Below are 16,942 nucleotides of genomic sequence, written 5' to 3' on the forward strand. Positions count from 1 at the left end.
GGTAAACCCTAGACTGGAGGTGGTCCCTTGATGTCTAATATATTGTGTTGTCGAAGGCTTTCATGGCCGAGATCACTGGGGTGCTGTGAGTTTTCCAGGCTGTACGGCCATGTTCCAGGAGCATTCTCTCCTGGCGTTTCGCCCACATCTGTGGCAGCCATCCTCAGAGGTTGTAAGGTATATTGGAAACTAGGCAAGTGGGGGTTATAATATCTGTGGAAGGGCCAGGGAGGGAGGAAGAACTCTTGTCTGTTGGAGGCAAGTGTGAATGTTGTAATTAATCATCTTGATTAGCATGGTCTTGCAGCTTCCAGGCCTGGCTGATTCCTGCCTGGGGGAATCCTCTGTTGGGAGGTATTAGCTGGCCCTGATTGTTTCATGCCTGGAATTCCCCTGTTTCAGAATGTTCTTCTTTATTTACTGTCCTGATTGTATAGTTTAAAATACTTCTATCCAGATCTTGTTCATTTTCATGGTTTCCTCCTTTCTGTTGAAATCATCCACATGCTTGTGGATTTCAAAGGCTTCTCTGTGTGGTCTGACATGGTAGTTGCTGGAGCGGTCCAGCATTTCTGTGTTCTCAAATAATATGCTGTGTCCAGGTTGGTGCATCAAATGCTCTGCTATGGCTGACTTCTCTGGTTGAATCAGTCTGCAGTGCCTTTCATGTTCCTTGATTTCTTTTTGGGCAATGCTGCATTTGGTGGTCTCTATGTAGACTTGTCCACAGCTGCATGGTATACAGTAGACTTCTGCAGAGGTTCATCAAGTGCTCTGACTTCTCTGGTTGGATTAGTCTGCCATGCCTTTCATGTTCCTTGATTCGTGTTTGGGCAATGCTGCATTTGATGGTCCCTATGTAGACTTGTCTCACAGCAACCTAATATGTTATTATTTGATTTATAGTTTATTTGCTTTTTTGGTAACAGTTTACGTCATTGAATTGAATGTATGAACTGCCATGAATCCCCATTGGGGAGATAGGGCGGGATAGAAATAAAGTTTTATTTATTATTTCTCAGAACTATTGCTGTCACTCGGCACTAATGTAGTGCCTTTCCCTGGCTCACTTGGTGGGATTGCCAGTTCACCTCTTCTGATAGGTTGAGAAGCCCTTTAATAAGAGATTAGTTTTTTTTTCTCTTTGATTTATTTTTGTGGCAGATCCTGCCACAAATCTATCAGGGACAATTTTCTCAGAACTGGCCAATGGAATTTTACCTCCTGAAGTGCAACAAATGGTGCCCCCCTCTCCCAGGTGAAGTTGAATCACACCCAAAAGCAGCCCATATCAATGGCAGAAATTTATTTATTACATGATCAATAAATTCCTGTCTCCTCATAGTACTGATATTCTTCCTGCAATGCCTGTGTCACTCTTCTTAATGCAAGGAGGGGCAATGGAGCAGCAGGTATACACAAGTCCTATTAACAGTCAGAATTCATGAGGACAGTAGAAGCACACCTTCTGCATTTGTGTTTTAGGGCTCCATGTTTATAATTTCGTTCTGACACAGGCTCATTGTTTATATAATCTGTGGCAACATGCAAATGCCCAATGCAAGTGTGTAATCTATATGCAATGGCTGTCTTCCTGCAGCTGTGTGCACAACATATGAAAACATATGGTGACGATATCTGCACTTTATTTCTACTAAATGCAGTCTGTGGCCCCATCTATACAACCATATAACATAGTTTAAAACTGCATTATATGGTCAGTGTAGCTTCATATAATGCAGTTTAATTGCATTGAATTACATGAGGATACCCTCACCATATAACAGTTTCACACTGCATTATATGGCAGTGTAGATGAGGCCTGTGACTATAAGAAAGAGAGAAAGAAAAAAGATAGGTAATGTGTGCAGTATGTAGGGAAGGAGATGTACTGGCTGAAATTATCAAAGTAGAAAAAAAAGCTTGCCCTTATTTCAGTTTAGCAGCTTAGGAGTACCTAGGAATTTCACAAGTAAGTTCTGGCTATGAATTCATACAGTTTTAAAAACGGTAACCATGCCAAATCAATAGTTAGCGAGTGCCCAAGAAATTTTCCTGAGGGAGGCAAAGCAAATGCCACTGTCTTCTCACATAAGTCAAGATATCTGTCACCCAAAGACAGCCAAGTTATTTTGGCACCACAAGCATTTATCTCAGCCTCTTGGATTAAAAATATGGCAAAAACACAATAAATAGCACTATTTGCTGGCTTTCTGTAACATCCAAAATCTGCCATGCAAAGCAAGTAGTCTGCCTCATGTTAGTTCCAGTTTTGCCAATAATCCTGAATGTAGCAAAAGTTATTCAAAATGGTTAGAGAAGAGCTGAGTAGAGTGTAGGAAGCTACTGATGACTTGGAATGTTGTGCAGTGTTACCTTATCAAATATCTTGTGCACATGTTAGTTTTCTACTGCATGTTCTGTCATTTGATTGCAGCAAAAAATGTGATGCATGAGGCCAGTGAACTGAAATGTTTTACAAAAGAGAAATGGCTATTATATAGGACAATAGTGCCATCTTGTGGTGCTTCCAAGCCAAGATAATTCTCAGTGGTAGACATAAAAATAAAAAAACTGCAATACAAAGACATTGATGATTAAATATATTTAAAAAACACCAGCAGTTGATAAAAATTCATCTTATGGAATTATAATTATTATGTTTTTAGTTTATAATTTGTTTTTTGAATGTTCAAAGTGCTTCACGTAACATAATCTTTACAAGTTTGGGAAATTAGAATAAAATGCAGCAGCAGTGTAACTGATACGTTGTCGAAGGCTTTCATGGCCGAGATCACAGGATTGTTGTATGTTTTCTGGGCTGTATGGCCATGTTCCAGAAGTATTCTCTCCTGACGTTTCGCCCACATCTATGGCAGGCATCCTCAGAGGTTGTGAGGTAACTGATACATTGAATCATAGAGTTGGAAGGCACTGGATGAGGCTGAACAAATTGAAATTGAATCCAGTCAGAGATACTCCTGATCAGACGTAAGGCTGAATAGGGTATAGGGTTACTGCCTGTGCTGAACGGGATTACACTCCCCCTGAAGGCACAGGTTTGCAGCCTGGGAGTTCTCCTGGATTCATTGCTGAGCCTGGAACCTCAGGTTTTGGCAGTGGCCATGGGAGCTTTTGCACAATTAAAACTTGTGCACCAGCTGCGCCCGTACCTTGAGAAGCCAGACTTGGCTACGGTGGTCCATGCTCTCATAACATCTCAAATATTAATAGACATGATCGTTAGCAATGGTCTTGATAAAGACCTTTGGTATTCATCCATTCATCCAATGCTTTTGGGGTGGAAAGATCGGCCGCTTACAAGAAACGTTGCCCAGGGGACGCCCGACTGAATTCACTCAATCTTCGGGAAGGCTCTTTCCGTGTCACTTGGGAAGGCCAAGAGCTCGAACACTGTTTCCATCCTAAATACCTTGGTGTCACCTTAGACCGAACACTAACATATAGGAAACACTGCATGAACACCAAGCACAAAGTAGCTGCACGCAATAACATCCTGCGGAAACTGACTGGCAGCGCATGGGGAGCAGACCCACAAGTAATAAGAACATCAGCCCTGGCCTTGTCTTTCTCAACTGCAGAGTATGCCTGTCCTGTTTGGCACAAGTCTGCCCATGCAAAGCAGGTGGACATAGCACTGAATGAAACATGCAGAATCATCACGGGATGCCTTAAACCTACACCTGTTGATAAACTCTACAAGTTAGCTGGCATTGCCCCTCCTGACGTGCGACGGGAAGTTGCTGCTAATGGTGAGAGAAAAAAGGTCGAACATTGTGAAAGCCACCCACTGCATGGCTATCACTCTCCTCCCACCAGACTCAAATCAAGGAAGGGCTTCATGAGAACCACCACTCCTCTTGATGTTCCTCCAGCAACAGCAAGGGTGTCCCTCTGGTCAGCTAAACCAGGCAATTCCAACTGGATGGCCCCCCACGAGGGTCTTCCTCCAAGGGCAAACCAGGAATGGGCAACTTGGAAGTCCCTGAACAGACTCAGAAGCGGAGTGGGCAGATCTAAAGACAACCTGGCAAGGTGGCACTACCTGGAGGAATCCTCCACCTTGTGTGACTGTGGAGCAGAACAAACAACTCCGCATATGTATGCTTGCCCACAATGCCCTGCCTCATGTACAGAGGAGGAGTTGTTTAAAGCTACAGACAATGCGGTTGCTGTTGCCCGCTTTTGGTCCAAAACTATTTAGTTGCTTGTGATTTCTTTTCTTTTTTATTTTATTTCCATTATTTGAAATGTATTTGCTGTACCAATGCTTTTGACACGAAATAAATAAATAAACATCTCAAATAGACTACTAAAACATTCTCTACTTGTGGTTACCTTTGAAGACTGCTTAGAAGCTTCAAGTAATCCAACGTTCAATAACAGGTCCTAATTGATTTAATAGCATCCTCTCATATACTTTATATAGATCACATAGGAGAGAAATTGGTCGGTAGTTCCTGGCATTGGAGCCGTCTTTACCAGGTTTTAAAATGGCAATGATCTTAGTTTTCCTCCATAGTCTGGGGATCTGTTTTGTGCCGAGCATTGATTGTAAAATGCATTGGCGCAAAAAGCATTGCCCCTAGGGGTGAGAAAAAATATATATAAATACAATAAATAAATAAAGACCATCTCCTTACTCAATGCCGGATCTCCAGCTGAAGTTTTTTTTTGAAGATGTCCAGAGAAAAAGACGCCATCAACTCTAGGCAATTAGTTCCAGTGATGAACCACTTTCAGTCAATCTTCAAAATCTTTAATCTTAAAAATTTACCCTCCTGTACCTTAAAACCATTAGACCTAGTTATATCCTCTGCCACAGCAAAGAACAAGCCAGCACCCTCCTGTTTGTGGCTGCTCTTGAGGGTATTTAAAGAGTGCAACTGTGTTATAAGCAGTTTTCTCTTCTCCAAGCTGAACATTGCGAGATAATTCAACCTCTCCTCATATGCTTTGGTTCTCCATACCTCTTATTATCTTTGTTGCCCTTCCCTGAACTTACTCTACCTTGTTTATAGCCTTCTCAAAATGAGATTCTTAGAACTTTACTCCAGACAAGGCCTAACCAGCACAGCATATAGAGGGACTATTAGTTCTCTCTACAACAAAACTATACTTCGATTAATGCAGGCCAAGATAGTATTTGCTGCAGCATTATACTACTGGCTTATATTCAGTTTAGGTTGAACAACAACACCAGGTTGGTTCATCACGTTTTCTGCTATGGCTGAACCAGTCTGCAGTGCCTTTCATGTTTCTTGATTCGTGTTTGGGCGCTACATTTGATGGCCCCTTTGTAGACTTGTCCACAGTTGCATGGTATATGGTAGACGCCTGCAGAGGTGAGATGATCCCTCTTGTCCTTTGCTGAATGTAGCATTAAGGAACATGAAAGGCACTGCAGACTGATTCAACCAGAGAAGTCAGCCATAACAGAGCACTTGATGAACCAACCTGGGCACACTGTATTATTTGAGAGCACAGAAATGCTGGACCACTCCAACAACTACCATGTCAGACTATACAGAGAAGCCATTGAAATCCACAAGCATGTGGACAATTTCAACAGAAAGGAGGAAACCATGAAAATGAACAAAATCTGGCCACCAGTATTAAAAAACTCTAAAATCAGAACAGTAAATAAAGAGCAAGACTAAAAAAGCAGGGGAATTACAGACAAGAATCAATTAGGGCCAGCTAATACCTCCCAACAAAGGATTCCCCCAGGCAGCTACCCTGAAACTGCAGGCCATTAAAATGCTAATCAAGGTAGCAAATTGCAACATTCACACGTACCTCAAGCAGACAATAGTTCTTTCTCCCACCCTGAATACTTCATAGATATATAAACCTCACTTACTTAGTTTCCAACAGACCCCTCAACCTCTGAGGATGCCCGCCATAGCTTTGGGCGAAACATCAGGTGAGAATGCTTCTAGAACATGGCCACACAACCCACTGTACCTGTTACTTCTAGTCCACATGGCAGATAACCAAAAGTGATGTGAGCTGTCGTTCAATAACATCTGAGGACCCAAACTGGGAAAAAACTAAAGAGTACCAACTACTATGTAAAAAAAAATAATGGTCCTCTGTATCCACAAATTCTCCATTCATGGATTCAATGGCCCTTTGAAGGCAAGCATAAGGCTGATATTGCCCTCAATGAAAATGAGCTTGTCACCCATGACAGAACCCTGTGGCACTCTGCTTGAGACCTCCTTTACTTTTATCCATACCAAACAAATGTTTTGCATAATCACTTTTGATTAATTACTCCCTGGGTTTGATTGCTTACTTGATAATGAAAAACCATAGGGTGAGTTTGGGTGAATCAATCACTCTCAGCCCAAAAAATCCCTGTGATAGGGCCACCTCCCAGTCACCATAAGTCAGGAACAACTATAAAGCACACAACAACAACAACAACAACAACAACGCTAAAAAGAGATATCTTCCAAAAGATTCCTGTAGCAAATGTAGTCAGAAGTAATGAATACTTACCTTTTGAAACCAAGGATCCTTCCAGACAGGCCCAAATCCCAAGAGGAGCTGGGATTTTAAATCTCAGTTCCTCTCGGGATTGAAATCCCACAGCAGCTTCAAACACGGGGGGGGGGGGGGCAATGGCAACTGACCCCTGGGATCGCAGAAGGCAATCTCGAGAGTCAATCACTATAGGTCCAATACCTGGAAAGATCTGGACCTTGTAGTAAGATCTGGATCTTTTCAGATGTTTTGTGAGTCTGGAATAAACTGGGAAATCCAAATTTACCCGGATTAATTTGGATTAACCTGAGGTGTCATTTGGACGTCTCAGGTTAATCCGCAACTCATCTCATGTTTTGGGCCTGTGTGGAAGGGCCCTGAGTCACTTTCTTTATCCCTCTCTTTTTCTTTCTCTTCTTTAAATTACCTTGCTAAGAATGAGCATGCAGCTGAGTGAATAGCAAAGTGCTTGAAATCGGCAAGGTAAGAACAATGGCCAGCAGTCAGGCAGCTGCATCTTGTCCAGACATGAATCAAGAATATGTACAGCTGGCCCTCCATATCTACAAATTCTGTATCTATGATTCAGTCATTCACATTTCTTTCTCTGTTTAGGCAATCTCCATTTTTGTTGCTTTTTCAGGAGGGCCTACTTTTCAGGAGACCCTCATCTGTAAACCTTTTATTCTTCCCAGTTCTGAAATGCCAAGAGATTCATGAATCATCATAGTGTGATACCATCCATTCCCACCCCACCCAGTTGGTCCAGGATAATGTGTTGGTTCACATTACTAAAAGCCACCAAAAGGCTAGACAATTTTGGGTGATCACATTTACAGTCTGTCTTTCCATTAAAGTGAGAAACTAGAGTGATCAATCATGTAATGTGCCTACAAACCAACTTGGAATGACATTCTACTTTGCTGCAATTGAGCTGCCTCCAAGTGAGCCATATGGCTGCAAGCTTTCTACAAAGATACTGCCAGTTCTGGGATGTATCAAGTGGACCATCTGTGCCTTCCTGCCTGGAATGCTGGAATGCTGGTTTGAAGTCAACCCAATTTGGCTACTAGTTACTAGGATATTTTATGAATGGAACTGGCCATTTCATTCAACAGCTTTATCTCACACAGTTGAAATTCACTTTTTAGTTAGAAGGGAAGCAGAGGCATATTACGTGTAGATTCAGCTCAAAGGCCCCAAGAGGTTAACTTTAACCAGTAGATCTGGGAAGAAAAAACAACTTGTCTGCGAAAGCACACATCACTACCTTTGGTCTCAAAAGATAAGTAAGTTTACTTATTTCAAAGAGACACTTTAACAGGTGATACAAAGAAGGAACAAGCAAACATCATTTTATTGCTTTTATTCCTTTGCCACCACCTGTCTTTAAGACAATATGGCAATCCCTGATATGAAGATTCAGACTTGCTCAGCATCTGAGCTTTTTGACCTCACACTCTAAATCAAGGGGAAAAGTTATTGCCAGTGCTGGTGCTAAATATAAATGACCCCAGGTTCTCTATCTGATTTGTTAACAAGGAAATTAAGGTTAGCATGTTGGCAGATATTCATTGTAGATTAGAAACGATCCAACAGTTTGGTGTGGACATCATAATCCCTTCTTTTGCATCATGTTTTTGGTTTAATAAATACTCTAAAGGCACCAGATTCTATCTTGAAAGCTAAGCAGGGTCACTTCTTGTTATTAATTCGATTGAAGAATGCCAGTGAATACCCCATGCTGTAAGTTATATTTCTAAGGAAGCAACTGGTAAAAGCACTTCTGAGTATTTCTTGCCTAAGAAAATCCTATGAAATTCATGAGGTCACCCTAAGTTGACAGGAAGCTTGAAGGCACACACCTTTGTCTACAGTGGCTTGTAATTTATTACCTACTTCCAATACAGTCCAGTTTCTAAACGACAAAATGTAATTATGTTGGTGAAAGGAAATCCAGACACTCTGGGGTTTTAAGTTCTCATGATGTGAACACACACAGAGAAGTTATTTATAATGTACATGCTGAAGTAAGTAGCACTCTCTTCCTCCAGCAAATGTTTCTTGTTTACATATAACTGCTTATTTATTGCTTTTCTTTGCTTTTTTTGTAGGTTGCTCTGTTAGTTCTGTTAATTTTACTACATAGACATGTTCTTTGAGATTAATTCCACAGAGGTATGACTTAAAGTGGCATACAAATTTATGAAGTCCTTTTCAGAATGAGAATATTGGTGGTTTCTACATGCAATTATCCTATCACGAAGGGAGGTCAGGGTTGTTATGGGTTTGTGAAAAAAACAAACTGCGTGCAGTCCTGTCCAGACTTATCCAGCCCCTTTGTGCATCCACAATGAGCAAATACAAGCCATGAAAATGGGAAAAATCAAAGTTGACTTAAGTAAAGAGTCAAGGAGAAAATTAAACAAGCAGCTTCAAAAACACAAAACCTCCAGCTTTAAAATAACTCAGTCCATCTGGAGCAACAACTCACAAAGTTCTTTGCATTAAATTCATGCATCTTCTTTGGAGATTTCTTCTTCAGTGGTGCAAGAAGAAAAGCATAGTAGGCTCTTAGCCAGGAACTTACTCCGAGTAAGTTCTGAAGCAAGCGATTCAGTAAGTCCCAAAATGTATTACAAACATTCCCCAAGTTATACCCCATTCAGGGAGTGGTTCAAGCTTGTTATCCTTGATTCTTCTAATTACCCAACTTTGAATTGTGATTGACCAGGTGTTTTTCCCTTAACACACACGCACACAAGTGGTGATCCCACAGAAACTTAATCAAATACATGCATATGCAGCAATAAGGGTCATGTCTCTTGGTCCTTTCATTGCTTTTGTGTGCCCTGCCTCCTCTGCTCCCATGTGTTTCCCATGTTGGAGGCACATTTCCTAAGTTTTGAGTGCATGTTTTCAGCTTATAGAAACTTCAATGGTAGATTTTTCTCTGCAGACATGCTCATAGTGTGTGCATTGGATAGATAATTTTGGCCAAAACATTGCGTGAGTCCTCAATCTTCTTCTGTTCAATGCAAACAGTGTGTTAATTACATGGAGAGCTATTAAGTGAATGGAAAAGTAATGTCCCAATAGCATTATAGTATGAGGTGGCTCCAGGGTGAATTGTTGCTATAGCTGCAGTTGGATGGAGCATTTCCTTCTCAATATTGTTGCAATACATTATTTATTTCTACTCAGAAAAAACAATGCAGGAGAGATAGTCTGGATAAATGGCAATGGAATGCTGTAGAAATGGAAGAAATTGTTGGATACCATTGATCTAGGATCAAATGAAATGTTCTGGTTAATGATCACTTTGCAAGATTTGGAGATGAGATCTATCTAAACAATGAATAGAAGATGGTGATGCGGGCAGCTTCCAGTTAAGCTGTAGAAAGCAGTTAAAAAAGAACACCAGCTTCCATTAAGACAGGAGATTCAAACTCATTTTTACTGAGGGCCACATTACCCTTATGGTTGCTTTCTAATGGCCCATAAGACTGCACAAATGTAACTATATTGTCCTGGCATTGAAATCCTTGCAAACCACAAACTTGACATGGGCTGAATCCGGCCTGCAGACTCTGCATTGGACACATGTACATTAGGATGTAAATGCCGCCAAAATGAAATAACTCAAAAAAGAGTTGGAATGGTTGAAATTATATCATTAGCACATCATTATTTTATTTTAAATAAAACATTGAGTTCTATTAACAACATAAGTGAAAAAGAGTAATTAATACAAGGAAAGGAAACAGATTGTAGAGTACCATCAGATGTGTGGCCCTAGGCAGTCCTAAAATGTCAATAATAACTTGAAACTTTCACAATAATACATGCAACCAGACTTGCTTAATGCATCAAAAGATACAAAATCCCATTAGAATGCCTACTATAATATCTTAAATAACACTGTTTGGGTACATCATTTATATTTATATTTATATGGGAAACAATAGTGAAAGAATAGGTGTGGTGCATTATCCAGTTGTTTGAGTGTTAGATGTGAATGTGTCTCTAGTAAAAGATGCTGCCATTAACCTCATTGTATCAATTGTGTTGCTTGCATATGACCTTTCTAAGGCTGCTGTAAAATGCCTTAAGATATGAAGCTGAATGTTGTTACAAAAGACATTAAAGGATTAATGGGGCAGGGATATTCAAGTCTTTTATTTTTGTTTATTTTGGAAGATGTGGTATGTTTGAAGATTCTGTATAAGACTGAGGGCCCATCTCCACTGCCATATAGAATCCAGATTATCTGCTTTGAATGGATTATATGACAGTGTAGACACTTATATTCCATTTCAAAGCAGAGAATGTGGATTGTCTGCTTTGATAATCTGGATTATATGGCAATGTAGAAGGGGCCTGAATGACTGGGCCACAGTAAAACCATGTCGATTAGCTACCAGAACCAAATAAACCCAGAGAATGATGGTTTTTTTTTTTGAGATGCCAACAAAACAATATTTTCAAAAGAAAAGAAAATCTCATTGAAACCATTGTAACTATGTACTGTAATTGCAATTTGATTTGAAATTGGAAGCTGAACTTCTTGGTTTGGCTTTTCCCGAAGAGCATAGCCAATGATCAAGAAGTATGTAAATTATAGTTCAAAAGATGTTGAGGGTACTAGGTTGGATGGATATTGCAGCCAAATCTGTAGTGTGATAAATACTTCACTGTGTAGATATTCCTTCCACCACATGATGGTGCTAACTGAACAGGGAAACATTCAGTCTCAGTTCTGTGATAATTCCTAACGGTTTTCACAGGAGGGAAGTTTTTTAGCGGGTAGGGAGGCAGTTAACTCACATAAGTGTCCAAATCATTGAATTTGGAATCATCTTAGTACATAAAGTAGAATTAATTTCAAAATAGTCCTGTTTGTACAAGATTGCATTATAAGGACTGAACTTGTGCATCTGTAAAAAAAAAAAAATCTTCAGTTTTTTACTTCTCCATAAGTCCTTTTCCTTTAAAAAAAAAAGCAGATGGAGGAAGACGGTGACCTATTTGGGATCTGATTATGATACACATGGAGCCTGATTATAAATATTTCCCTAGCACCAAAGCTTGTCAGAATTCTGGAAATGAAAGTCTCAAAACCAGGTCCTAATTTTCAGTGCCAGGACTGGAAGTCCTAATATATGTGATATAATAAAGTAAACGGTGTTAATTCTGTACTCTGAAGTGATTACAATTAGATGCTAAATATCTGTATAGTGCATATGTTTGTTTACTTCCTGTTTAAATTCCTGTATTTAATTTTTTTGCTTCTTCTCTTAAACATATTTTCGGTTTAGAAAAGCTGCAGATGCTTGGTTATTCCTCCACTTGCCATTCAGATTGTGATACTCCATTGTACCATTTATTTCAATGACTTCCTTTCCTCTCTCTTCTTATCACTTCACTCTTCTCATACATCTGTTCCATCTTGATCTGCTTTATCTTTCTACATATGTTCCTCTTGAAACTCTTTATTGGTTCTGGTCTCCTGATTAACAAAGAGACTACCACAATCTTCCTGCCTACATTGCTTTTCCCTTGCAAGCATGCCTTTTTGACATCTTGCTTCCTCTATTATTACCACAGTCACACACAGTCTTGTCAGAGAGGCAAGAATAAGGATCTGAAATCTCTATCAGAAATGCAGATTTCAAAAAGTGCATATTTCTTTTCAGGAAGAACAGACAAAGTGTACATGTATATTATAAAATTAATGCAATTTGACATCACTTTAACTGCCATAGTTTAGTGCTATGGAATCTGGGGATTTGTAGTTTTATAAGTTCCTCGTCTGAGTTCCTCAACGAGGGAGAGAAAGCTGGATATAAAACAAAGTAAATAAATAAATAAGATGTCATCTTTGTTTTCCAAAGAGTGTTGGTGCTTCACCAAAATACAAATCCTAGGAGTCCATAGCATTGAGCCATTGCAGTTAAAGTGGTGTCAAGATGCACTAATTCTACAATGTAAGTACATCCTAATGCATGGTACAAGGGATTCAGACTACAAGAAAAAAGATTCCATCTACACAGAACAACATCCTGATAATAAATGCTCTTTTGACAGTGTAGGTGCCTTGGAGTGTAGTGGAGCCTCTGTTTCTGGAGGTTTAAATCAAAAGCTGTATTTTATTTTATTTTATTTTATTTATATACCGCTCTTCTCCCCCAGGGGAACCCAGAGTGGTCTTACAGAGAGAATGCTTTGAATATACAGTAGGGAGTTGGATTAGATAGATCTCATGGGCCCCACTATTTTGCATTATATGGTCAGTGCAGACTCATATAATGCAGTTCAGTACAGCTAAACTGTATAATGCATTGAAATAACATTATATGGCAGCGCAGATGGGCAACGGTCTTTCCAACTCTATGGGCATTTCCAGACAGGCCTCAAAATGTGTGGCCTGTCAGGCTGTTACCGGAGATGTTCAAATGATGCCTCCGGTAAAAGTGAATTAATTTGGGACCCCGTTTTGTCTCTAATTAATTCAATACCATGGTGGTCCACGCCTTGGTTAGTATGGTTACATCTAGATTGGACTACTGCAATGCGCTTTTCGTAGGGCTCCCTTTGAAGATGGCCTGGAAACTGCAGTTGGTACAAAGGTGGGGTGGCCAGGTTGCTAACAGGAGCTAGCTACAGGGAGCATACGATGCCTCTACTCCTCCACTGGCTGCTGATAATTTTCCTGTCCCAATTAAAAGTGCAGGTTATGACCGATAAAGCCCTTAAAGGTTTGGGTCCTGCTTATCTTCGTGACTGTGTATCTCCCTACGAATCAGTGTGAGTGCTTAGATTTGCCGGCGAGGCCCTTCTCTTGCTCCCTCCTCCATCATGAAGGCATGAGGGAGAGGGCCTTCTCGGTGGTCTCCCCCCCCCCCCCCACCTCGGGCTCTGGAACTCTCTCCCCAGGGAGATCAGATTAGCCCCCACTCTGTCCATATTCTGTAAAGACATGGATATGGATATTTCAATGTGCTTTTGAATAACAGGTCAGCTCTTAATTTATCACTGCCCAGTCTGAATTGTTTACTGTCCTGACCTTCAGCACTTTATCCCATTCTTGGTCCCATTATCTTGCATTTTGCACAAGCCTTGGCCTTTCCCTTGCAATTTTATTTGTCCCACTATTTAGTTCTTTAATACTTATTGATATATTTTGATGCTTTTATTCTGTGACTAATTGCTTTTATTATGTTATGGTTACGTGTTTTTATTTTTGTATTATTTCATATTTTGTATACTTGTATTCCAGGCTTCGTCCCCTAGTAAGCTGCCCCAAGTCCTTTCGGGGAGATGGAGGCAGGTTATAAAAATAAAGTATTATTATTATATTATACCTGGTAAGACTTTATTTGGTAAAATTACTTTGGTAAAATCCGGGCCTTACCAGGTGTGAGCCCAGTGTGGATTGTGTTGAGGGCCATGTCACGCAATCCCCAGGCCCACTCTACACAGCCCTTTCAGTTTTTTTGCTTTCCAAGCCCAGGATGTTACCGGGATGGCATGGGGACACCTCCACCAGGAATGCTCTTTTTTTGGGGTGTGTGTGTATATATTTTAACCCACACTGAAGCTGGTTTTTAAATCCCGCTTTGGCACAGGTTTAAGCCACGTCTGGAAGTGCCCTATGATTCTTCGATGGATTGTCACTGTGTTGTGGTGAGGGGGCTTGCGTGTTCCAATGAACCTGTGGGTGTAACCACAAGAATCATGCACTCTCGGGGGGGGGGGGGGGAGAGAGAGATTCCAGACTTAGCACAATCTGAAGACCTCAACGGCGGATCAGGAGAAAAATAAAATGATACATGTTACAATGGCTGTAAAGGCAGAAAAAGGCTGCAACAGATTGATAAGCCACAATCGCCGTGTTAACTACACCACTGGTTAGGACCCTCTGTGAAGACTGTGTGTTGACTGGCTGTGCACCGACCTCCACATATTAAAAAAATTCATGCACAGGCCTCTTCCAAGAATTTGGAAGGCCATCATACTCGGACAACCAGGGGTTGACTAAGTAAACAAGTATAATTCTTTGAACATAGTAGCATAAGATAGTATGCATTTGTATATTTGAAAAAAAGGCCATAGGATAGATAGTTGTATGCATGTATATATATCACAGGGAATGGATATATACTTCATTGAATCATAATTCCTTGAACCTAAGAACATGAGTCAAACTGCAATGTGTGGCTGTTGGCTCACTTCTTTATCTGGCTCACATTAGTTTGAAGTCCTCTGTGGATTCTTTTAGGCCCCTTGTACACTGCCATATAAAATTCAGATTATCTACTTTAAACTGGATTATATGGGAGTGTAGAAAAGATCTGAGTCTACACTGCCATGTAATCCTGTTCAGAGCAGATAATCTGGATTTTATATGGAAGTGTATAAAGGGCCGTAATATAAATATGATTTGCTTCCTTTCATTACCTAATCCCCCTTTCCCTTTGAATTTGCTCATTGTCATTTAGACTTCAGTTTTGTCCTTAGTATTTTGCAACTGTAAAAAGAGCAGGTGTTTTTTGTTTTTTTGTGTGTGTGTGTGTGGGGGGGGGGGGAATCCTTGAAATCCTCAACTCCGTAATAATTTGTTGGTTATGTAACAATATACAGTATTGCTAATGTTTTGCTTTGGTGTTGTGAAATGATATGGAAGTGCAGTCACACATATAACCATGTTCTATGTTTGCCTGGAATTGTAGCTTAGTGACTGGGACTTGTAAGTACACAGAGCAGGTGTATGTTGTTTTGGAAGAACAGTATGTCTTCTGTGATCCCAGCCCTTTATGGCTGGGATTTCTGGGAGCTGAAGTCCAAAACACCTGGAGATATGAAGTAGGTGATAAAGAAAAATATAATTTCATGTTCCTTGGGAAGAAACAGTACTAATGTCATTTTCATTAAGGGAAAAATAGCAAGTTCTGTTGCTGGTCTTAGAAAAGGTAACCACTTAGCTTCTTTGAATTGTCCAAAAAGGAAACTTTCCAAGGTCTTGTCTTTTCTGTTTCTAGTCTCATTCTACCAGTGGTTACTCCTCAAAAGAACTGTCTGGGGCCCCTTCTACACTGCTATATAATCCAGATTGTCAAAGCAGATAATCCACATTATGTGGATTATCTGCTTTGAACTGGATTATATGAGTCAAAGCAGATGTTCAGATGTTGGAAATCCAACCCCAAATAGGGAAACAAGTTGTCCAGGAACACCTGGCCACTCTAAACGAATTCAAGTCGCCAGGGCCAGATCAGCTACATCTAAGAGTATTGAAGGAACTAGCGGAAGTTATTTCAGAACCACTGGCAATCATCTTCGAGAGTTCTTGGAGAACGGGAGAAGTCCCAGCAGATTGGAGGAGGGCGAATGTGGTCCCTATCTTCAAGAAGGGAAAAAAGAACGACCCAAACAATTACCGTCCGGTCAGCCTCACATCAATACCAGGCAAGATTCTGGAAAAGATCATTAAGGAAGTGGTCTGCAAACACTTAGAAACAAGTGCGGTCATTGCTAATAGTCAACACGGATTTACCAAAAACAAGTCATGCCAGACTAATCTGATCTCTTTTTTCGATAGAGTTACGAGTTGGGTCGATACAGGGAATGCCGTGGATGTAGCGTACCTGGATTTCAGTAAGGCCTTCGACAAAGTCCCCCACGACCTTCTGGCAAACAAACTAGTAAAATGTGGGCTAGACAAAACTACGGTTAGGTGGATCTGTAATTGGCTAAGCGAACGAACCCAAAGGGTGCTCACCAATGCGTCGTCTTCATCATGGAAAGAAGTGACAAGTGGAGTGCCGCAGGGTTCCGTCCTGGGCCCGGTTCTGTTCAACATCTTTATTAACGACTTAGACGAAGGGTTAGAAGGCACGATCATCAAGTTTGCAGATGACACCAAACTTGGAGGGATAGCTAACACTCCAGAAGACAGGAGCAAAATTCAAAACGATCTTGACAGACTAGAGAGATGGGCCAAAACTAACAAAATGAAGTTCAACAGGGACAAATGCAAGATACTTCACTTCGGCAGAAAAAATGGAAATCAAAGATACAGAATGGGGGACTCCTGGCTTGACAGCAGTGTGTGCGAAAAAGACCTTGGAGTCCTCGTGGACAACAAGTTAAACATGAACCTACAATGTGATGCGGCAGCTAAAAAAGCCAATGGGATTTTGGCCTGCATCAATAGGGGAATAGCGTCTAGATCCAGGGAAGTCATGCTCCCCCTCTATTCTGCCTTGGTCAGACCACACCTGGAATACTGTGTCCAATTTTGGGCACCGCAGATGAAGGGAGATGTTGACAAGCTGGACAGCGTCCAGAGGAGGGCGACTAAAATGATTAAGGGTCTGGAGAACAAGCCCTATGAGGAGCGGCTTAAAGAACTGGGCATGTTTAGCCT

This window comes from Anolis carolinensis, chromosome 1 (genome assembly GCF_035594765.1).
Source record: "Anolis carolinensis isolate JA03-04 chromosome 1, rAnoCar3.1.pri, whole genome shotgun sequence".
Taxonomy (NCBI): Eukaryota; Metazoa; Chordata; class Lepidosauria; order Squamata; family Dactyloidae; genus Anolis; species Anolis carolinensis.